Source organism: Pteropus vampyrus, unplaced genomic scaffold, assembly GCF_000151845.1.
Source record: "Pteropus vampyrus isolate Shadow unplaced genomic scaffold, Pvam_2.0 Scaffold21, whole genome shotgun sequence".
Lineage (NCBI taxonomy): Eukaryota > Metazoa > Chordata > Mammalia > Chiroptera > Pteropodidae > Pteropus > Pteropus vampyrus.
The window spans coordinates 5,490,688-5,515,172 of NW_011888802.1; positions in this window are offsets into that span (position 1 = coordinate 5,490,688).

The following is a 24,485-nucleotide window of genomic DNA, read 5'->3' on the forward strand; positions in this document are numbered from 1 at the left end:
GTATATATTTCATTTCACATTTTCATCAAGAATGAGGCTACTTGTTAGATTATTTAACAAGTTTTCTAGAGAATGTCATTTCACTTTCATCTAAAGTATCTGAAGTAAACATCTACTTAAAATAACATGTGTGATGCTGTTGCTGCAAACATGATCCCATGCTACAGGTACTCATTTGCATAACTAGAACTATCTACTGTGCATCTGTGAATAGTACTTACCAAGGAGATTTATAAAGTAATCTTTGTGAGTTTTGTTTGCCATGATATCCAACACAACCATGAAGATATCATGAAGATATGTCCATGGTCAGGAATTACTAACCTTGTGCCAAATATCTTTGCCACCTGTTTAGTCATTTTATTGAGTGAAATCTATCAATCTCCAAAACTAGCATTGACTGAAATTAATTTCTGTCCTCCACAGATGATACTATAAGGCTCAAAACAAAGCAATGGAATTATACTATCGTATGTCAGCAATAAGCTCACCTAAGGGTCCTAACTGAATCTTGGATAAACTCTAAATTATAGTACTTTTATTTTATGAACCTAGCCCATACTAGTGTTAGTGAGATGTAAAATTTAAGTGAAGAATAAGAATTTGTGTGTGTGTACACATATATACATGCATCACATAATTACATATTACTAATTACATTATTTAATATTACTTAATTTCATAGTTTTCACACAGTTATTAAATTATGAGAAAAGCCATAGAAAAGTGATTACAGTCAACAGTCTGGAATGATTTATTGGCTTCCAAACCTTGGCACTGCTTTTTAACCGTGTTGCCTTAGAGAAGTTACTTAAATTCTCTAAGCCTTATTTCACTCACCTCTAAATTAGGGCTAATAATGGTGCTGACATGCTAGAATTGAAGAGCTGGACAATATGCTCATATGGATATGACTATTAGTATGAGAAAAAACATTTAGCAAGCAATTTTCCAAGCAAGAGACCATAGTATTTCCATTTATAAAATTATTTCTATTAAAAAAAAGGAATTTTGCATAGTAAAAATAAATAAAATAAACTACTAAGAAAATTTATTTAAAAATTTAAAATTCTGGAATGTACATATGTATATGATATATAGAAAAATATTTGTAAATATTTCCTACTTATATATAAATATACATGTTTATAAGTATGTATATTATATATGTATATATGTATTTATGACATTCTACTCTTTCCCCACTTCTTTTCATATAGATGTATGAAATATAGATAAATAAGTATATTTCAAATACTTCCTATCTATAGCTATAGAATATACTTATTTTTGCTATAACTAAGCTTTAAATTTGACTCTACTTTGCTACACAAAGCAAAAATGCCAGGCAAAAATTAGTTGGTTTATGTACTTGAAAATGCCAAGAAAAATTATTTGGTCTACCTTGTACTCTAGTGCCTTGGCATGCATAAATTCTATGGTTCGTGTTCTTAAAGATCTTGCAGCTTAATTTGTATAGTTTAGAAATGCTTAGGCAGATTTCTATTGTCCCTATCTTATACTACATAGTATGTTTTTCTACATGGAAAACCGCTAAGATGCTCATGAGATTAGCTGCCTTTTTCTGCAGCAGAAAATTATTAGTAATGTGGAAGTAATAAAGAACTATCTTTTTTTTTTTTTTAGAATTAGCATACACTAGCCACACCTTTTACCACCCCTCACCCACTGCACTATACCCTGTAGAGATATCTTTATGAATAATTCTACAAGCCTATATTAACTTCCAACGATGAAGATTATACGTAAGGAGTTCTGCTCCAGGCCAAAATCCTGTGTATGCTTTTTCAGGCTGGACCATGGAAATTACAAAGTCTCTACCTGGCAGGTTTCATAGGAAAGTAGCCCTCCTCACATTTTGCCTGGTGCACAACCAGGACACTGCACTCTCTGAATAGAGCTCCAATCAAGGACTTAGCACCACCACCCCTAGTAGACTGTGCTCTTACAAAGATGTGCATCTAGCCTAAGCACCTTTATTTGGTGGTCTCTCTTAAACACCTTTGCTAAGACCCATTCTTATAGGAGGGTCTTGGAGACACTTATCTCCACTCTAATTCACACCCAGTACTTTTCCATTCCTAACTCTTCCTTTTCTCCCTTCCCTTGGCCCCTAGGTCAACAAAATTTCAGCAAGCCTTTTGTTTGGGGCTCCTTCAGCAGTGAGAAAATACTGGATCTGCCCTGATCCATCAGAACTTCACTTAGTGCTATTTCACATGGAAAAATATAGCATTGAGTGAGGTAACACTTTCTCCTGCTTATACTTCTTACACTATCACAGTAAGTGATTAAAGCCTCGGCTATTACTTTCATTTTGACTTGTCTTAATTGATCACTTGACATCTGGCAAATCAGTGCTCTGCAGCTCAGCTCAGCTGTTGAAATTGGTGAGGAAAGGATGAGAAAGAGAAAAATATGATAAAAAAAATGCTATTAAAATATGATAAATCAAAAGAATGAGAGAGAGATTGAATAAAATTCATTAAAATAAGTCAAAAGTAACAAATTATTTCTGTCACCCAATAGTATTTTTTAAAAAATTGACTAAATACAAACAAGGAAGAATTATGCAATGTTAGAGATATTTTTTATATTTGGCTACCATGAAACTGTGCAAAGTGGTGATCTGGTTCTTATATACATATATTTCAATTAAACAGGGGCAATGCAAAGCCAAAACTGCTTCTATTATCTGTGTCATTCTATGACTCATTTGATAGGAAAATATGTGTGGTAAAAATAGCAAAAAATAAAAATAAAATAAAAAATCAAAGACTCAAGCAGTAGTATGATTAGTACTTGTTTTTTTTTTTCTGTAGCATTTAAGCATAACATATTTTATGTGTGACAGTATGAAAATTTGCAGCACTTAAAAATAAGATAATATCTCCACTGAGTAGAGACATAATTTTGGCACAACTCCACAGAGTAGAGGAAGTAGGTGACGGAAAGCAAAAGACAGGCATTATTAGTGTTTTAATTCTTTGGTTACAGTCACCGAAGTTGATGGCATTAGACATAGTAAATAGGGAGTAAGAGCTTTGACCCCTCAAGGTTCTTTTAAATCCTGAAGGCATTCCACACTTTTGATGGGGTTAAATTCACAGCATTTTGACAACATGTTCCCTCTCTGATTAAAAATGCTGTAGTTAGCTTGAGAGTAGCAGAAAAAGATGTCAAATTAATAAGCAAGAAAATGCTGCTTAGAGCAGGATTTTAGAGATTGCTTCTCACCTCATTTGCCAGCTCTACCTTAGAGACCACTTATTTAAACAGTTCTTACATTAGAATACTGTATGTTCTCTGTGTTCATTTTAATTATGAATGGCCCTATGCTAGACTGAATTCCCATTATTTATCATGATATCTATCATGAGTGTAAGTTATTTCTCTATCTCAGACACAGAAATCAAACACCCTTTCCCCATTAGAGCAAATAAATAGATAAACAAACAAACAAACAAACAAACAAACAACTATTTCAGGATTTGAGATATTTTGGGGAAAGAAATATATCTTGATTCCAATTTGAAGTATGAAACTAAATAAACTCACCCAGTGCCATAACTGAGAAAACTAAAAACCTTAATGTCTTTGTCTAAATTGAATCATTACAGTATTGAAATAAAAAGTATTAGTTAAATTATAGTGAGGTTAAATGGCCATAGAAAATGTCCAAAATCCAATAATGAATACATTCATAAAGAAATTGACTTGGAGGGTATGAATTAGTATTTGTTGAACAGTTTCTAAATGACAGTCAACTACCTTCAATAATAGATAGTATGTAACCTCAAAACTAACAAAGATAATTTAATGAATGCAGATGCATGCACTACAGTCCCAAGAGGTTGAACAACTCCATCCAGGTCACACAGTCCACCACATACCTTCTGTTCTATGAAAACTTGGCTTGCTTCCACAGCCCATATGCTCTATTGAACACAAACATTGTAGACTCCCAATGTTTGCTGAGCATGTGTAAAATTATACCTGGTATTGGAGGACTGAAAAGAAAGTCAAGTTTCCACATATAAGTTTCCATATATGTGAAAATTAAATTATCTAGTTAGCAAGTCAGAACTATAAGGCATTATGTCAAGAAGGCAGGGAGGAGAAAAGAGAGGGAAAGAGAGAAGGAAGAAATAGCAACATGTGAATTTTTTTTTTTATTATTTGTGGATGGCCTTAGTAAATTACTTACATTTCTTCTTCAGTTTACTTGTCTGAAAATGGAATTATAAATAAAACTCATTTTCTTGGCTGTTACAAAACTTTAGAAAAAAGATCTTTATAATACATATAGCACAGAAATATACACAGTATAAGCTTGATATGTATTATCATCATTATTAGGTAAGAAAACGGATCTTATATGCTAAGAAGCATAGTAACAACCACAGTAACAATAATAATAACTGTAGCACTACTCATTTAGGTAACATGAATTAACTTAATCATCTCACTGTTATGTACATTTAACAGTGAAGGAAATTATAGTACAGTAATTTGCTTAACAGCTCTCCATAACTAAGTGATAGAGAGCCAAGGACTACAAGTTGGTTCTTCTAGGTCATTTGACACTGTGAATATACTGTGTATATACTAACCATGGTCATATAGCTGTGGTATGAGTACACATGTGTGCTGCTTCATCACTGTGAATTTCCTGTAGACAGCGTGACATGATGGTTCTGTTACCATATGGGATGATTTGAACTCTGGTGCTGCCCAGTAACAGGAGATTCTCAGTTCTTTTCACTGACATAAAGATAATTCCAGCACAGTGAGATTTATGAGAGATAAGATTTATTGAAAGTATAGTTTAGAAGGAGATGGGCCACACTAAGGAAAGCTATAGTCCTGTGTAATTTGGGAGGTAAAAAAAGATAGAGTACATTCCCAGGGAGGAATGTGTTTTCAGCAAAGAAGGCTGTAACTTTACAGAAGTGGGAAGGTCTGTATTATATTAGGGCCGCAACGGGTGGTTATAAAGGTGGTTCTAGGTGCCTGGCATGTGAGGTCATTTTGACTGACATTTGGCTGTTACATAACTCCCTGCATACTGCACATGTGCTTACGCAGAATCCAGTCTGTTATAATTAGATTGATGAATTTCCAGGCATAGGTATGATATTTTAGTGATGGTATAATGAGGCTGAGGTTATGGGTAGGTTAGGGTAGTACTTCTTGCATAAGCATTTGTGGCTTGACTAAACCAGCTATAGGTTTATGGCCCTCCAGTCCTTAGTCTCTCAGGATGCAGGAGTGATTCTTTAACTGTAAATGAAGTGATCTTTGGGCAGTCTCTGGGCTGGGCCTTTGTTCCTTTGTTCCCCCATCGCTCATGTCTGTCTATCTAACAGTTCTAGTGTGATAATAAAAACTGTAACCAGATCACAGATGTTATATCCAGGTGAAGTAGCTGGTTATAAAGGTAGTTTTCACATGTATTAAAGTAATAATGTTGGAATTTTACAGTGATAGGGTTAGGCGTTTTCAGATCTATGCTCAGAGCTTTCTGCAGCCTGGCAGGATCTCCCCTGGACAGGCCTGAAATCATTAGCACCCAACACTAGTGCTTCCAGCACAAATAAAAATCAACCCTATTGACATATCACTTCCAGCCTGGCACATCCTACCCTGTCTTGTTTCCTTTAAGTTTATTATAAAAAAAAAAAAAAAAAAATTTTCCAAAGAGCTCATTTTTCACCAGATTTTATCCCTGAGATCTACTTTATTGAGGACAAAAACATACACTTTAGAAAAATGACTTCCTGCTTTAAGTCTTAAAAGACTAAATGGGATAAGATTTCTCATATAGGCATGGCCAGCAATGCAGGGGGTCAGCTGAGAAATCTCCCAGCAGTCCAATGTGGAGCAAGGTCCAGGGGATACCTTGCACCAGCCAAGGAGCACAGGAAGCATTGGACAAAAAAAAAAAAAAAACAAAACAGAAATGACTTCTTGGAAAACATATCCTCCCCCCCCCCGCCAACTCACTGGACAGGTGGGTATAGGGATAACTTAATGGAAAGCAGGAGAGAAGCTGCCTCAGGCAACTTGCACATTCTTAAAGCACTTGGAATCATAGCAGAGGAAGACTTGATTGATTTAATTGCTACTCAAGTGTGAAGAGGTTGGAGCCCACAGGCATATTCCAAGCATGCACAAGTTCCTTCTGTTAGATAAAATTTATGCTATCCAGAAAGGACAAGCCTGGATGGATGAGAGAGAGTCTGGTGAGGAGTATCCCCTGAAGATTCCTGTTTTTCTAATCCTATCTATGAAAAAAAGATGAATGCTATAGCACTAGCAGGCTCTGCTTTGTTTTTTCTCTTTTCATTATCAAAGGATCAGGCGAGGCATTTCCTCAAGCAGGAGATGCCTGGCGACTGTTTCTTAATTGTAAATAGTGGTTCACCCTATGTGATACTTATTATTTTTCAAACACTGTTCTAAAATGCATATTGCATTGATTAACTTCTAAGCCTTACTTCAACCCCATGTTTAAGATGGGTACTTTTTTGCTCCATATTTTTGAGAATCCCATATTTTTGAGAATTCCAAGATGGGTACTTTTTTGCTCCATATTTTTGAGAATTCCAGAGTCAGGATTGAAACCCAGGCAGTCTGGCTTTACAGCCTATGTCCCTAGCTACTACAGTATACTGCCCCTGAATCTCAGCATGAATAATAAAGAAGAAAGAAGGAATGGATTAAGTAATAATGACCAAAAAGTAGTACATCTTCAGAAATCTCTGTCCTATAGTAGATATCTCTAGAATGACAGATAGCAACTAAAGACAATATTTTCAAACCAAAGGAATGATGGATCACAACTGATTTTACTAAATAAAGTTTAATTCCATCAGCTTGTCTCTCTAGCAGGGTTCATTTTCAGCCTGTGAGAATGGCATCTGTGGCTTACAAAGATAATGTTTGAATAAAAAAGTGCCCTCTGCTCTTGTTATGCAATATGAGTCCTGAGGAAGAAGTAACCATCATTAAATAATGATACCTGATAAAATACATAATCTAGTTGGATGTGCTAAAAGATGGGATTCCATCTTTTAGGAGGAGACTACATTTTTCTAGCTCAGGATGTTCTTAGAAGTGAACACTTAACTTAATGAGGATTTATTATTGGCAGAGAATCTACCTCATTGGAAAATCCTGATGGATAGAGTATGGTAACTCTAGCCACTGTGACATAGTGAATTAACATATTAAATATTGCTGCCAGAGTGAGAAATGAAGGTTGGTTACAGGAGAGCAATAGCAATATAGTTCAAACGATAGGTCAGTAGTGCTTAGACTATTTATCCAATGATGGATATAGATATGGTTAGGAAAGTATGGAGAAGAAATAGCTGATGTCATGTGTCACTGTGACTGTTTCACTGGAAATGAATAGATGAACAAACTTTTAGTTTTACTAGATGTTAGGGGACAAACTAATATTAATATTAGCACAAATATTAATTAATTGTTTTGGTGAAAATTTTCCAAATGGATAAAGAAAGATACATCTCAAGAAACATTTGTTATAGATTGTGTTCCCTGGAAAGCAGACTGAGTGGGGAGACTAGTGTGTGCAGATTTGGAAGAAAGCAGATTTGTGAAGAGGGAACTATTAGGCTGTGTAAAGATCACAGTAAGGATTCAGCTGGCCATATGGGTAACTGTGAAGGTGGCTTAGTCCTTCAGAGTTGTCTTAAGTTGTGTTGAGTCTTGCAATGATCTGCTATTCATTGTGAGCTGCCCTAGAAAGGGGGGACGGTATTGAGTGAAGTAACTCTTTTAAGCTGAGTCAGTTCCCTTCAATTCTCTGGAAATCTGAATAACATAGCACAGCATCCATGACAATGTCATAGTTCTTAATGGATTATAACAGAAGTACAAGTCAAGGCCCAAATATATATAGTCTGGACCCTTCACTGGCATTCAGGTTATGATGGCTAACTAGTTTATGCATGTGTGTGTGTGTGTGTGTGAGAGAGAGAGAGAGAGAGAGAAAATAAGTGAGAGTGTTTATGTGTTAAAAATGAATGTTCTTCAACAATAGGAAATATAATTACCAGGTAAACGTGTTCCAACCTCTAGGAAAGACCTAAGTTTCCAGCAATATCATATACTAGATACATATAAAAGAGACTTCGACTTTACATAAATAAATGAATGCAATACCCTATAATAAATCTTTATATAATAACCTCTTGATTACACATGATAGATTATAACCATTAAATTAGTTGCTCCCTCATCAGTTCAGCCTCAGACCTGGTAGTAGAAAGTTCTCAATCTCTTGTGAACTATATGGAGTAATTGATCTGGAGAATTAGCATTCTCTCCGTAAATGTGTATTACCAGAAATAATTTGTATACATCAAGGAAAAACTATAGTATACTTTCACAGTATCTAAGAGTACCCTAAATTGCTTAAATATTACTATAAAATTGTGTGTGTGTGTGTGTGTGTGTGTGTGTGTGCGCGTGTGTGTGTTTGTGTTGGATAAGGGAGGTACTTGGAGGATGCCACAGTACCTCATCCCTTCCACTATATCATTGCAATGATGGCATTCTACTTTGTAGCTCACTAAAGATGAGAAAGTGAAACAAGGCCTGTAATATGGGTTCTCCAAGGCACAAATAGTGCTAGATATTGGATGACTCATCTCTGCAACATTGTAGTAGAAAAATTAAAATCAAGAAGTATGCCATGGGCATTGTAGACACTGATCTCAGCAGCATTGCGATGGGAAAATTAATACCAAGAAAATTTAGGGCCCAAAACAAATAGTAAAACTTATTAATAAAGTTGAAAAGTTGTTGAAATTACCTCACCAATTATGAAGCAAGAGGATCAAAATTTTATCAGTCCCTAGTAAAGTCCATATTTTTCATATTGGGACATTTCTGGTGAATTTCAACAAAGTTATTTGAAATGCAACAAAAGAACCAAAGCAAGCCCAGATCCTAAAGAAGCCTAAGCCATTTAATATTCAAGAACTGATAATATTATTGCCCTACCTAGGCCCATCCAAGCTGAATAGAGCCTGTGTAGACCTTAATTAGGGAAATCAACTCCAGCCTCTTTTGATTCTAATCCATATTTCCTCATACTCACCAGTGATATATAATATTTTAGAAAACAATTATTTGCATGCTATTCATGCCACTGAAATACACATGATGGAACATGCTCTCATGTAGAAGCCAGAAATACACATACCAGAACTGATAAAATTTATCTAGTCGAAGATATATCAGTCATCATTCCTCAAATGAAAGTGGCTTATCCAGAAATTCAGTAGGTCTAGCTTACCTACTGGGTTGGTACACTACTTGAAAAAATAGATTTACATAGTGAGAGAGCCTATAAATGTCTGGGCTTCCTACTCAAAAGCTTTTATAACTTAAACATCAAAGTTGAATTTATCTTTCAGTTATGATTAGCCTGGTTTTACTGACTCAGGTAGCTAATATCATTTGTTTAGAAACTGGAGGACAGATATTTTAACACCATTGATGGTTGATTTGGTCCATCTGCTCAATATGAGCAATACTAGGTACAGCCTTGATGGTGTTCAATAAAGTCTACATTAACCATGTATTTCAGATAGTTGTATGCAAAGCTTATAGGAATTGTAATGGGCTTGGCAGAATGGTCTCTCAAAAACTGGTTCATTTATAGATCTGTATTGTGATGCCAGAGGCTTTGGATAGAAATAGAACAAATCTCCTAACATATTAAATGTCAGTACTCACCAAAGAGGCAGTTCTCCACCTGACTTTGAAATTCCAAAATAGATCTTTTTATGCAGATTACTGAAATTGCAACCTGGGCTCACATCTAATAGGACCAGGGTGGCTGGGGTGATATTTTGTGGGCTGAAAAAACTTGGTGCTGCTAACCAAAGAAACAATCATTCTGACAGCTTTCAAAGTCATCAAAGAAACTCCATAACAGTAACATAAAAAAAATTGTTCTCTAGGAGACAAGGGAAGCACAATTTGGTGAATGGACTAACAGGAGCTTTACTACCTTTACCATTATTCAAAATGAACAATATGCTTTAATGCAATTACACTAAATTTCTCTGTATATGGAGAGGCCATGATTTGAGCAACCATAACTATTACCACCCTCATTGATCACACTGATTTGTTAGTAGATAATAAGTAGAATGATTCAAAACTAAAGTGATTACCAGTGACCAAGAAAATAATTTTACAAAGTCACGAGGGACTAGGTGCAAAGTCATGAGGAACTAATAGTGAGTCTTGGACTTCTCCAAGCATGCAATAGTTGCCCATACTAATTTTAACTCTATTTCTAGCTAGAGGGGGCAACTCAGCCAACCAATCTAGAACAATCTAGAAGGAGAAGAATGTCTATTTAATGTTGCTTCAGTGATGCCCATGAGGACACAGGAGAACACAGGATTAATTGTACACAAGGTCTTTGGAGTATAATTAGAATATTCTCATTCCAATAACCACCATAGTGGGATGATAGATGGGAAATTGTCTCACCCTATAGATGGCCTCAATTCATGCTAATACTACAACATAATTTAAATACCAGTAATTTCCTTTACCAAAGTGATATAACTAATAAAGTAACTTAGAAGTTTATAAAATATTCCCTTTTATTGAAAAAGGAATGTCAGCACTGGCACCTGTTATATCTTTCATTCTTCTACAATGCCTTAAGTTCATCAGGGAGGACTAGAGCTGCTGGACCAATTGAGATCTATGTAATTTATGGTAACTTGTCCAAAAAATATATGTCAAGCTCTCTGGACATAAGAGAATAGGAGTTGAAAAGTATGATTTCTGATATTTTCAACACCACTAAAAGTATTGGTAATATACGAGAAATCAGCTGGTCTTCAATAGGAAATAGGTAGACTTTATAAAATTGTAATCCTAATTATTTCCTTCTTAACTGCTTTCTTGAAGATTGAAGAATTTATGCACTCCATGAAGTATATCATGTTCTGTGTACGTAAATTGGTTAGAGATTTTGGAAAAAAATATTTTAAAAATGCAAGAGTCTCTTAGTCACTCTCTTAAAAGAGGGCAACTGGAATTGGAGGTGGCTCAAAAACAGTTCCAATTGATGCCTGAGGATGAGAGTAATACTGTACCTTGCAATAGTCAAATTTGCAAAAGAAGGTTTTTGGAACCAGGTAGAAAGAACCTGTACCATGTTATTCCTGGTTGTTAAGTTTGGTTAGGAAATGAGAGATCACCACTGAAGTCCATGACCAGCAATCCAAAGCCTGCCAGGCTTCATTTGTCTTATATCTTGTAACCTCATCCCACAAACAGATTATAATTTTATAGTCTTATTATCTATATATGTGTGATACTTAGTCTTCTTTATAAAACATGAGAACAGTATACTAAATTGGCTCTTATATGATAAAGATATTTTACTCAAAACTGGATTGAGGTGGTGAAGTTTCCTAAAGTTAGATGTATTGTAATATAAACAGGGCATAAGAGATTCTGCATTTCCCCACTCAGACTTGGGCAGCAGATTACCAATGCTACCCAGCTGAGGAACTCCTGAGAGAATATGAGGAGACTCGTAGGGATTCTCTCAGTGAATAACCCTGGCCAGGTGTATTCTGGATTCCTTTGTTAATCATATATCTTTTCTGCTATTGAACTAAAATTTTACTTATATAAGATTTATGTATCAAGATGCTCATTTTCACCAAGATTTGGTGAAATCTGGGTGTCTACTTTTAGAAGTTAAAAAACACCATCACATTTATATTGTACACTTCATAATATTGTAATGCACACATTTATTTCTCCAAAGCCTGTGCTTTCAACCACTATGCTTTATTTCCAAAGGCAGCTGAACTTATAAATGTCATAATTACATTATCTAAATTGCTACACACATAAACGTTTCTTCCAATGCATTTCTTAACATTTTAAACTATGCCATCACTTTTTACAAAATCGATAGTAACCTCAAGGCAGTTTGGTGTTGATTGCGGCCTCCATCTCACCACCACATTTATTGAAGATTATGTCCCATTAATTATACCTTCTAAATAATTCTTGAATCTGTTTGTCTCAGACTCCACCTCTACTGCTAATTTAATCACTACCTATTTTGACTAGGGGACTTATATACATATCTTCCCTGTCTTCAGCATTGTTCCCTAGAATTAATTCTTGACCTTGTAACTATAAAGGTTTTTGATTTCCAGTAATCATTCATTTTCATTTAAGCATTGCAACCTCAGTGACAAGCTGAGTGGTTCTTATTATCAACCTAATAAATATTTATCAAGTGAATAAACGAAAGGATGGATGATGAAATTTAAATATAATTATTTTCCTCAGACACCCTATATAGTTCAGTGTGGCAAGCAACCTATAAAATGGCTTCAATGACCTCCATCTCCTGGTATTCATGAATAGGATATGGCAGACATGATTGAATGCCACCTCTAAAACAATGTTATTATACATCTGTAATGTCTACCTCGAGTGCTGTCTTTTGCTCTTTTTTGGATCACTTTACCTTTTTGAATTACTAGACAAGCTAGTCATCATGTTTCCAGGCAGCTCACATGGCAAGCCCTGCCAATGACAGCAAGTCAATTTTTTATATTATGTGATGCAACTTCATAAGAGGTCTTGAACCAGAAGCATTCAACTAAGGTGTAACTGGATTCCTGATCCACAGAAACTGGGAGATAATAAGTGTTTGTTGCTTTAAGAGGCTACTTTTGGGGATAACTCATTATATAGCAATAGATAATTAACATGACATACTTTATATATATATACATAAATATACTTTAGATTTTAAAACAAATGGGAAAACAAATTCATTCAAGAATATTAGTGAATTGATATTTTTGTTGTTAGTTCTTTAAACTCAAATTATTTGTGAAGCAAAACCATATAGATGTGTTATTGTTTATCTTTAAAAAGTTTTAATATTGAAAAAGAATGAGGAAATTGCATAGGTAAATGGCCTTAATATGTGTAGAGATATGAGGAAGCTTATGTATGATTCATGTAAAATAGTGCTGCATTTTTATTTTCTTGATATTTTTCATAGCTTAAAGAAGTGACTGTGAGTTTGAAGCCTATTATCTGAATTTGGATATTATATTTATTTATTTTTTTGACTGGCTCAATCTAAAAAAAAAAAATAGAACTCTTGAATTTATACCTTTTGGTTCTGCATTTCCTATCCAGTTTTCAACAGGTTTTACTATTTATTTAACCACATTCCTTTGTTTCTAGGATGGACAGTTTGTCATATTTTAATATTTCTGAAATCAGATGGGTCTTAAGATTGATGGCATTGTTCAAATGCTACTGGGCAGCCGCCATTTTTGTATGGCTGCACAAACTTGTTGAAATCCCAAGTAGCTTGACAGGATGACTGCAACTCCTCAACATTTCATGCAAAAGAAATGTTTAAAGATACTTGAGGAAATAATAGAACCCTTGTCGTTGTATGAAAATCTGCTTAGACTTTCTAGAAAAATCAAGGACATAATGGCATCAGTATACACAGAATCGAAGGCAGTGGTTTGGATGAGAATCTCAGAGACCAGAGTACACCCCCATTTTAAGAAATGCTCCATTACCAATATTCTTAATAGATAATGATAGTGAGCAAAATACTGTGGGCATAGGCTGAGAAAAGACTAAAAGACTTTAAGTGGGAAGATGTATTAAGAATTGTATCTACTCCCTATATTTGTTAATATTTTATTTTTATATATGAACAGGATAGTTGATAAAAATATGTTTAAGTTGAACTTAATAGTGTTTTAAATTGGTATAAAGTAAACATTCTAAGTAATGTGTATTTTATCACAATTTAATTGGCAGCATTTTTTTTCCTTAGTGTAACAAAATAATGGTGTATCTTACAGAGAAAGAACCTTAGATATGATGAAATCTAGTATAAAAATGGTTACTTCACAAACTGATATTTATCTTGCCTGACTCCTGAAGGCATTTGAATTTTGTATGAAACATATACATATTAACAAAATAATATAACAAATCATCTAAGTTGTATATATGTGTTTACTACTTAGCAAAAATTATAAATACGTCTTTAACAATGGTATAGAATAAAAATAAGTATTAATTTTTTTCTTTTAAGATTATCTTTTGAATCTTTTTATGACATCTGTGGTAGATCAGCAGTCTCTCAGGGAGAGGAGAAGGACTAATATTTAAAGATAATGTTATTCCAGGAGCTAATTTAAGTTTATTTAATGTAGGAAGCATGGGTGATCTCTCTTTGGCAAAGAAAACATTTAGAGTATTTCTGTGAGTTTTGCTAATGGAAAATAATCCACTTCATGTTTACTCAGGAAGAAATCACTCTGTTAAAAGGCTTGAAAACAGTGAAGTCAAACTTGGATATAAATAAATGCTTACTGGATAAAATTTTTGAAAAAGATAAGTTCAGATAGCTAAAATGAGGTTAGTGGGTGGAGAAAATTGAATACCAGTGTTTGGTGTTTGAATTTGAATAAAAAGCTGTGATTGTACTTCAGGGTTGTGGTCTTTCCTGAGCTTCTGACTTTTAAAATTCCGAGAAGACACACATTAGTTAGATAGTTAGTTAGATATTAGTTAGTAGATAACAAGGAAATACAAATAAGTTAGAACTTGCTATTTTGATACATTCATTTTTTGAGGCTTCCCATATTGGGAAAAATTTAAAAAGTTATTTTAAATTAATTTTTTATGTGCTTCCTAGTATATCTGTTTTGGTATAAAAATCCTAAGTTCTGCTAGAAACTATCGATAAAGGTAAAATATAGTTTTGGAATCTGCTTGAGAAAAATACAGAACTCAGAACAAATAAACAGATAAAATATTACCATGACTTTCTTTAAGGCAGCAGGAATTTTTGTTACATATTGTTTCTGCTACTGTTTTGATCTGAAGGAGTTGAAGATCCAAACATTAACTGGTAGTCAATTCTGTTGGTTCTGGAAGGAACTTTACTATATATCCATGAGACAAGGTGAGGGGTGGAGGAAGGCAGAGGAAGGGCATGTGTGACTTCCTGCTTTCTATAGAGGTCAGGTTCTAACTGTAGAAATTAGCTGATATTAAAGACTTCCATTAATAACTAGACAGGAAAACATAATCAAGCAGATATGTGTAAAGCATTTTGGCTGTTTATGATATAAATATAACAATGAAATAATCACCTACTACTGGTTGAAAATAAAAAAAATAGAATATTTAATATTAATTGATTTTTAAACATTGTCATGTTTATCAAAGTCATGGATGACCTCAGTATCAGATGGAAAGCATGAATTCCTTATATTTTAGCAATTGTCTCGTTTTCTCCTCCACCCTTGGTCCCTCTCTTATATGTAATTTTTATAAATGTTTTTACTTCTAGTATTTTTTATATTTATCTTTATTATTCTAGACATTATGTTTATTATTCTTGGATCAACAAATGCAGACTCTTTTATCACCCAAAAAGAAATGTACAGATTTAAATAGATTATATCATCCTCACTTCCACATTTCCTTTCCCAATATCTGATATTTATATTGTTTTCAAGTTTTTCCTTGATTGCTTTTCTAACTTAATACACTTAAACTTCAATTAAGTTTTCCATCCCTTTAGTTTCCAATATGTAAGATGAAGATATTAGCTTCTCTGTTTTTTCAACCTTCCTCTCACATTCTATGCCCTAGCTTCTTTCAGTTTCCTATCTTTGATTTTATAGTTACTAACATTTAGATACAATATTATTAATATATTTTATAATCACAACAAAATTTTCTGTACTTTGTCTATAGGTATAATTTAGAAGTTAAAAAATAATAAACTGTCTTCATATTATTATTACCACATCAATATGTTTTTAATACTGAGCTAAGTTGCACATCTTATTATGAAATTCCTTCTCTGTAAGTCTAATGTAGGATCTCTTGGATTATGCTGAGTACTAATATTTAATTTAATTCTCTTATAGTCATTCACTTGCTTTGTATATTGACGTTTGTACTCACTTCACAGATTGTGCCAGTCTGTGTTTTGTTTTTTTTTTTCCTACATTTTCCAATATTATTTGTTCTGTTACACTGTGCATCTTCCTTTTACCACACTTAAATCCATACTTTCGTTTCTATCAAGTCTCTCCTTCTTGGAAAATTTTTTCTGTCCTTTTTTGCTAAGGCTGAATTTTCATTTGTTACTCTCCTATATTTAGTCACAGTTTTCTGAGATCTCCAAACCTTCTCTTCCTTCTGCATTTTTCTGATGAATACTATAAGAAAATTCTCAAAATGTGTCTATAGGAAGAAAACATTCTGAAATATGCTTGTGTGAATAATCTCTAATCTTCAGGAACTAATAACAGTACAATCTACTTTTTTCTAAGCCATTTTCTTCAGAACATCCACGCAAGTGCTCAATTGACTCTTGAATCTATTATTGATAATATCAAGTTCAATGTTACTCTGATTCATATTTTTTTCCCATTTCTACAAGCACTTAAGTAGTTATACCTATACGTAAGTAATTTTTTTGTTTGTTTGTTTTATCACTTCTGGTCTTTAAATCCTTTTAATCTGAAGACTCAATTTTACTCACATTCTAAAAAGTGACTGACCATTATTTCTTTCCTTATTTTCTATATTCCATTTTTTTCTTCTCTCTTGGACTAGTATTAGACAAATCTTAGACCTCATTATTTTTTACATGTTTTTCCCCATGTTATTCTCTATTTTATCATTTTGTTTCATAATTTTGGAGGTCTCTTGATATTTATTGTGTTTATTTTTGTTATTATATTTCAACAATATTTCAACATAGTCAATGCTTTAACATTTGAGATTTCAGACTTGATCACTGATTCTTTCATTTCTTTAGCATTTTCTTTTTTTAATAGCTAGAGTTTCCTCACCAATTTCTCTGGCTTTAAAAATGTTGGAGAATTTGTTTTATCTTACATTTGTTTTTAGTTATGTTCTATTATTACAATAAGCTTTGCATCTTATACTGATCTTTTCGTTGTTGTTGTTGATGTTATATTTTTTCCATGTTGCCGGCTTCCTGCTAATGCTTTGGCATTCTTTGGTTGACTTAGGACATGTACTAGGTAGAACTTAGGACATGTAATGTCTGTAGTTTGGATGGGTTCCATCTACTAATAAGTAGGACTTTTTTTCAATAAGAATTTTGACTACAGACAAAGGAAAATGAGTTATCTTCAAATATTGCACCTATGTTCTCTAGAGAAAAACAATACAGAATATGTCTTAGGAGTAAACAGTACCTCTTCTGACACAGATGGATTGGGAACAAACAACTAAGGCTTTATATTGTTTTTAGTTTTTGCTTTGTTTTATTTTTTAACAGTTTTATTGAGATATAATTGGCATTCTATATACTGTACATATTTAAAGTTAATGTAAGTGTTTTGGTGAGCTTTACACATGTTTTGACCTGTGAAAACATCACCACGATAAAGATAAATGGATTTATCATTCTGAAGAGTTACTTATACTCTGTAATCCCTCCCACTCTAAGCAACCACTGATTTGTTTTTCGTCACTATAGATTGAGTTTTCTAGAGTTTTACATATTTGAAATCATCCGGTATATAGTCACTTTTTTGTTTTGTCTGCTTCTTTTACTCAGAATAATTATTTAGAGAGTTCTTTACATATTCTGCACAGAATTTATCAGATGTGATTTACAAAAGTATTCTCCCAGTGGTTTAAAATGTCTTTAATGAAATTCAATTACCGTTTTTTTTTTTTTTTTTTTTTTAAATTTATAATCATGCTGGTTGCAAACACTGGTTGCAAACCAGTGTTTTTAAACAACCTCTTAATTGTTCGACATCAGATTTTACTGTTGACCTTGGCGATACCTGCTGTCATTGAAGCCAGGGCATCTCTAATCCTAACCAATAGATCAGTTTCTATCTTTTGTGCAATTTTCTCTAAGTATATTCAAGGCTGTGGCTTGTCCATAATCGAGCTAATTTCATTCTTTTCAAGTTTCTGAAATTTACTAAAATTTATTTGTTGATATAAGTTCTCATTTTAAAAAAAATCTTCACCTTTATTTTTGCTTTTAGGAGGTAATTTTGTTCTTCTATAACTTATATTCCTTTTGTGTTTGCATTTACAGTTTATTTTCTACTGCTACATCAATAGTATCTCAGAGGTATAAAAGGAATGAATTTGATTGCTTTGAATTTTTATATAAAGTTGAAAATATGTGTATGTGTCCAAATTTAAAATTAATTTAGTCCCTAGACCTTGGCTGACAAATCCTCTGTGAATCACCTACACAAAGAACTCTTTTGAGAATGTTTGCTTTTTCATGTTATCAATGTCCAGTAAAATTAGTAGTCCTAGTAAATATTGCATGAATTTATATCAATTGTTGAAAAAAGATAGCTGTGTAAACATTATTTACAACTCATCTAAATCTGAAAAACAAATGAATAAATAAACGAATGAATATACCACATATACATCATACGACCATCATTTAGCTTTAATTAATATGTTACTGTTTATTAATTCTATGTAACTAAAATTAAATATGACATTTAATATCTATAACTAGTTTTGAATGAATTTATCACATATTTAGTGAAAGCTTCCTAGATGCAAGGGACTATTCTATACCTAGGGGTACAGAAAAGAGTAAATAAGTCCCTGTTCTCCCAGAGTTTAAACTCCACTGAACATGGGAAAAAAAAAAAATTAAATAGATAATGGTGTCACTTAAAATAACTATAAGATTTAAGAAAAAAAATAAAACAGATGTAGAGATCTAAGGTGTCTGGAGATGCCAGACTATATAAAGGGGCTAGGGCACAGGCCGCAGGCTGTAGCTGAGTTTGATGCTTGGGGAGTTAAAATAAGGCCCAGAAGACTGTAGCATAGGAGAAAAGAACAGAGGTGTTGGCTTAAGATGATTTTGGAAATAGGCAAGAGCCAGATTATGAAAAGGCTTATAAATTGCTTAGGAATTTAGATTAAAAATGTAAAGTAACTGTAGCGTATTAAGCAGCAAGTAATTTGACATGATTCAAATATATATATCTGCTCTAAGGAAACTAACTATAGGGACAAAAGTAGAAGCTGAAAAACCAATTAGGAGGCTATTAAAAAATGCCCAGGAGGAAAAAAAGAACTAGAAGTAAAATGGTAGAGGTGGAGATGGGGAGATATGGGTAGATCAAGATATGCTATAGAGTTAGAATTAAGAGCTCACGATGAGTTAGATGTTGATGATAAAATAAAGACAGAAATAAAAGATGATTTCTTGTTGTTTTTTTTCCTCTTAAACAACTTAACGGATATAATTTCTCATGTGAGGGAGAATAGGAATTAGGAGCAAGTTTTGTAACTTTATTGGTGGGAAATTAAGAGTTCTGTTTTTCACATGTGGGTGATGAAGTCTGCAACTCAGGAGAAATCTGGGCATCTTTGGTTCTTTGTTTCTGGTCCAGATGACAACATATAGATACAGTATTAAATTATCACTAATTGCTAAGTTTCATGTCTACATATACACAGATGTAGACCCATAAAGAGACATAGACACTTGCACACAAACATGTAAATATACATATCACCTCCTGTATATTTTACTTATAGTCTTATGCTAGAAGATCTTGACTCTATTAGAAAAAAAAAAAAAATGGCTACATTTATAATTTCAATAAGATTCAGTTTGGTTGGTTATTGTCTAATTTTAATTTAGAAAAACACAAAGAATTTTCTTTCCATATTTCCACATGGTAGGTAGATGGATGGGTGGCATTTTCTAAGTGGCTCCTTTTGTCTTATTGAAGACCACAGTGTAATTTCCCTTGTTTGTAAATTAATGCAAGCATAAAATATTTTTCATCCTTTAAATAAAATTGTTTTTATTTCTGAGTTTCTCTCCTGGCTCTTAGCGTTTTTCTTATGAATTTTCCTAATTATGAAACAATGGAGCAGCTTGACATTTTGCTTTGCTAAAGTAATAGAATTCTGCTTTCCATTTTTTTATGCCTGCCATTTTATATGGTCTTTTAGAACTGCAAGACAAGACAATTCCTTTTGTCTATTTATTAATGCTATCTTTTACATTTTACCGATTTTACTACTTTTTAATTTTATTTTTAATGAAATTAGTCATAGAATGATGTTGGGAAAAGATAATAAGGGACTCAGGAAAAGTTTTTAAAGAGTAAAAAGTACTATTCACATCATAAATCTTGATAATTTAAGTTAAGAAAGATGTTACGAAACTAATATACTTCTGTAAAGTAGTTAATATACAAATTAGATCACATTTTATCTTTTGTAAAAAATTTCACATACGTGTGTACATGTATATGAATATATTTATAATCAATCCTCATTGTCATCATTCATGAACTCTACATTTGTATATTTGCCTGTTCACCATAATGTATTTTTAATCCCCAATTCAATACTTGTGATTTTGTAGTTATTTGTGTTCATGATTTTGCACAGAGCAGTAAAAAATTTGAGGCTCTTGGCACCCACATTTCCAGTTGAGGTCTAACAAGGCACAGCTTTGTCTTTTTGGTTCAGCATATCGCAAATAAGTAGCTTTTTGTATGTTTATTTACTGCCGCAATTTTTACTTTTTTGCTTTAGTTGATTTCACTGTTTAAAATGACACTTAAGCATACAGATGAAGGGATCTCTCTTGTTCCTAAGAGCAAGAAGGCTATGATACTTTACAGAGAAAATATTTGTTAGGTAAGCTTCATTCAGTCATGAGTTATAGTACTGTTGGCTGTGAGTTCAATGTTAACAAACCAATTATATATATAAAGGAAGTTGTCTTTAAACAAATATGCATAAAGCAAGGTTATGTATTGATCAGTCAACTTAAATGTGTTTGCTCACAGGAACCTAAATCTGTATTTCTCCTAAGAGCAATAGCTTTGTATTCAACATTCTCAGTGACTTTATAGAACATAAGTTTCGCTAGTAATGTGAATGTTTGTGTGTATGTTTGTGTGTCTGTGTATACAGACATACAGACACAGAAACAGACATACACAAAAGCCTGTAAGGGTATGATAAAAACAAAACAAAAAACAAACAAACAAAAACTAAGAATAATGCAGCTCCCAAAAGATTCCTATGTAGTAATGCCTGGATCCAGTGAATGTTAATATGGCAAAAGGGCCTTTGCTGGTAGAATTAAGGGCCTTGAGACAGGGAGATTATCCTGGGTTAATTGGGTAAATTAAATATAATTTAATAACAAGGGTGCTTAAAATGGAAGAGGGAAGCAGAGAAGAGAATCAGAGAGAGAGATGACTATAGGAGAATGGTCAGAGAAATGTAATGTTCCAGGTTTTGAATTTGGACAAAGGCAACCATAAGCCAAGGAACACATAGAGCCTCTGGAATCTGAAAAGGACACCTCACAGAACTGCAAGATAATAAATTTTGTGTTGCTTTAGAACCACTTATTTTGTGGTAATTTGTTGAAAATTACCACAGCAGTTGGAAATTAATGCAACCGCTTTGTATGGACTGATCGTTCTCAATTTCTATTTCCCTGATTCCACAACTCTATCACATTTCAACTCCAGATTTATCTTTTATTTTTCCACTCAATCCCTAGACAATCTTAGTTTAACCTTTAAAACAACAACGAAAAATCTCTTGAAACCTATACTCTACAACATGTCAATTCTCTATGATCTTACTTAAAAATAAAAAATGCAGCCATGAATAAGGGGGCACCCAGCTGCCTCTATGCCTTTCCTTCCCTTGAGATTTTCCTGCCAAGAGACTCCTATGCAGCCTCACTTGACCAATAATATGGTTGCCTTACATTTGATACCCAAAATAATTGTATTTCTTAACATTCTTTACTCTCTAATTTCTGTAATATCAGACTCTCTTAACTTTCTGAAAATTTCCTCCTATTTTCCCTACTTACTATTCTCTAATTCATCATTCTGTCTTCTTGTTTTCTATTCTGTTCTTTTCTTGAATAAAACTCTGGGATTCATCCTTGGTTCTTCGAGCTTCCTATTCATTAGCCCCTCTTTGAGTAACCAAATTTTTCTCTTTTAATTATATATATACTGGAGAATCTCTAAATTGCATTTCCAGCACAGACTCCTCTGCTAAACTCCATATTAAATATCCAACTTTTTACTCAACACTTTTACCTATATATATCAGAGAGCCCTCAAAATCAATATGACATCTATACACACTTTCTGGCTACTTATTGGCCATGATTCTATCTTTGTTTTTAGTGCCTCTATGACCAATAAAAGCTGAGAGTCTTTCCTGGTCTCTTCACCTGCATTACCTAGGCCAGTCTCACGCCCTAATAATTCTCAAATATTAGCTGTTTGCTCTACTTTTATGGCCTCCACAGTTATTATAGTCATTCTTATCCAAGCTCTGAAAACTGCCGGAAACTCCAGGTTTTTCTTTGGTCTTATGCAAATCTATCTTGCACTGTGTTGCCAGAATAGTTTACCTAAAATTTAATTGTCACATTTACATTATCTTGCTTCAAACCCTTCAGTGGCACCAAACTACTGATTCAATAGAACTCGATCCTTTTAATAGGACACGTAAAGCTTTCTTTAATCTAATCCCTGACTACTTCTCAGTCACTACTTACCCCTTAATTCATACTTTATATTTCTCAGCACTAAACTGCTTACATATCTCTATATGAACTATGCACTCTCTCGCTTCATTATTTTCACTGATGATGTCCGTTGTCTTGCAATGTCCTTTTACCAATACTCTTATGGAGAGTGCCAAACCATTTGAACAATGTGTGTGTGTGTGTGTGTGTGTGTGTGTGTGTGTGTGTGTGTGTGTGCGCGCGCGCGCGCACATTCGCACGTGTGTGATTCATTTATTTCTTTTTTCCAGAAACCTTTCCTTGACCTCTTCCAACTTTCTACTGGGTTCATTTCACCCAGGAGCTCCTCATCTGTTCTCTCATCTGCCTGTTAAAATCAATATCATTGCAGCTGGTACATCACCATATCAGTTTCTGTCCTGTATCTGTCTCATCGATTAAATCATGAGCTTAGTAAAAGTACAGAATCTAAATTATTCATTCTAACATAAGAACTCAATGTGTGAGGAAATGAACACATGACAATCTTTTGGGGACACATTTCCTGTCTGTTTGATCCAGTGTTTTTGGTATGTCCTGCACATTTTAGCAGAGAGATTTTATATGTCTATTTGGCTGCTACTTGATCTATTTTGTAACAGTCAAACCAATCAAAGTAAAGGAATACAATTAAATAAATGGTACATTCTTTTATTGGACATTCATTAAAATGACTTTTTCCTTGTGAAAATTTAGAAATAAGTCCTTTCTATGCATCAATAAATAAAAATGCATGTACCAAGTATGATAGAAACTTGTCTACATCCTCATTTTTAAACTTACGGGGGATTGAGTTATCTGTGATGCAGCTTTACTATTGCTCAATTCTTCAGGAGCATGACTATTAAAAAATATATATTGGCCAAAAGTCTTGGGAAAGTAGGTCACTATAATTGTAAACATGTGTTTTAGTTTAAAAATAAAATGTGGCAAATCTACTTGGATTAAAAATATGTTAGAGAATTTCTCAAGAAAATGAGAAAGAACTCATATTTGAAATAGAGACCAGAAATATTACCCAAATCTAGAGATTCCAGTTCTACTCACATTATATATATATATATATATATATATATATGAACATATATACATATTCATTTATAGAATATAATTTATATATATATAATATATTCATTTATAGACTATAAGCATAGTCTATTCATTCTTCAAAGAAGTAATATTATGATAATAACCTTTCTACTTGCTGATTAAAAGTTCTCATGAGTTTTACCTGTTTTCTCCATATTATCTATGTTCTTATTAAATCTAGAAGGATTGAGTTACATTGTTTCTATAGAAAAATACATTTCCTTATTTTTCTGTTTATAAACTATGTCTCAGTTTTGCATGTTATTTTTAGACACTTTTTCTTCTAAAATAGCTGTTAGTGTTTCAATGAAAATCTATGAAAATCACAAATTTGATGGTTGGCTCTGTAGTCACATACCTTCACAGAACCAGTAAATGTATTTCTGACAAGTCTTACTGCTCATATTTATTTTATTTTGTTTAGGAGAAAGAAAAATCACCACTATTTTAGTTGCCATTTCTATAGTATGCTGGTTTAAAAAAAATATTTGTGAGTAATATGTTTCTATAAATATGAATTTATGTATCTAAATAAATTATATTTACATATTAAATATGTTGAAGGGCAACACTCCTGTTAATGATACCTAAGGCAGAGTAAAATGTATATTTTAATATTTCAACAAGCGTTTGTAAATATTTTTAAATGATTTAATATGTGACTATTTTA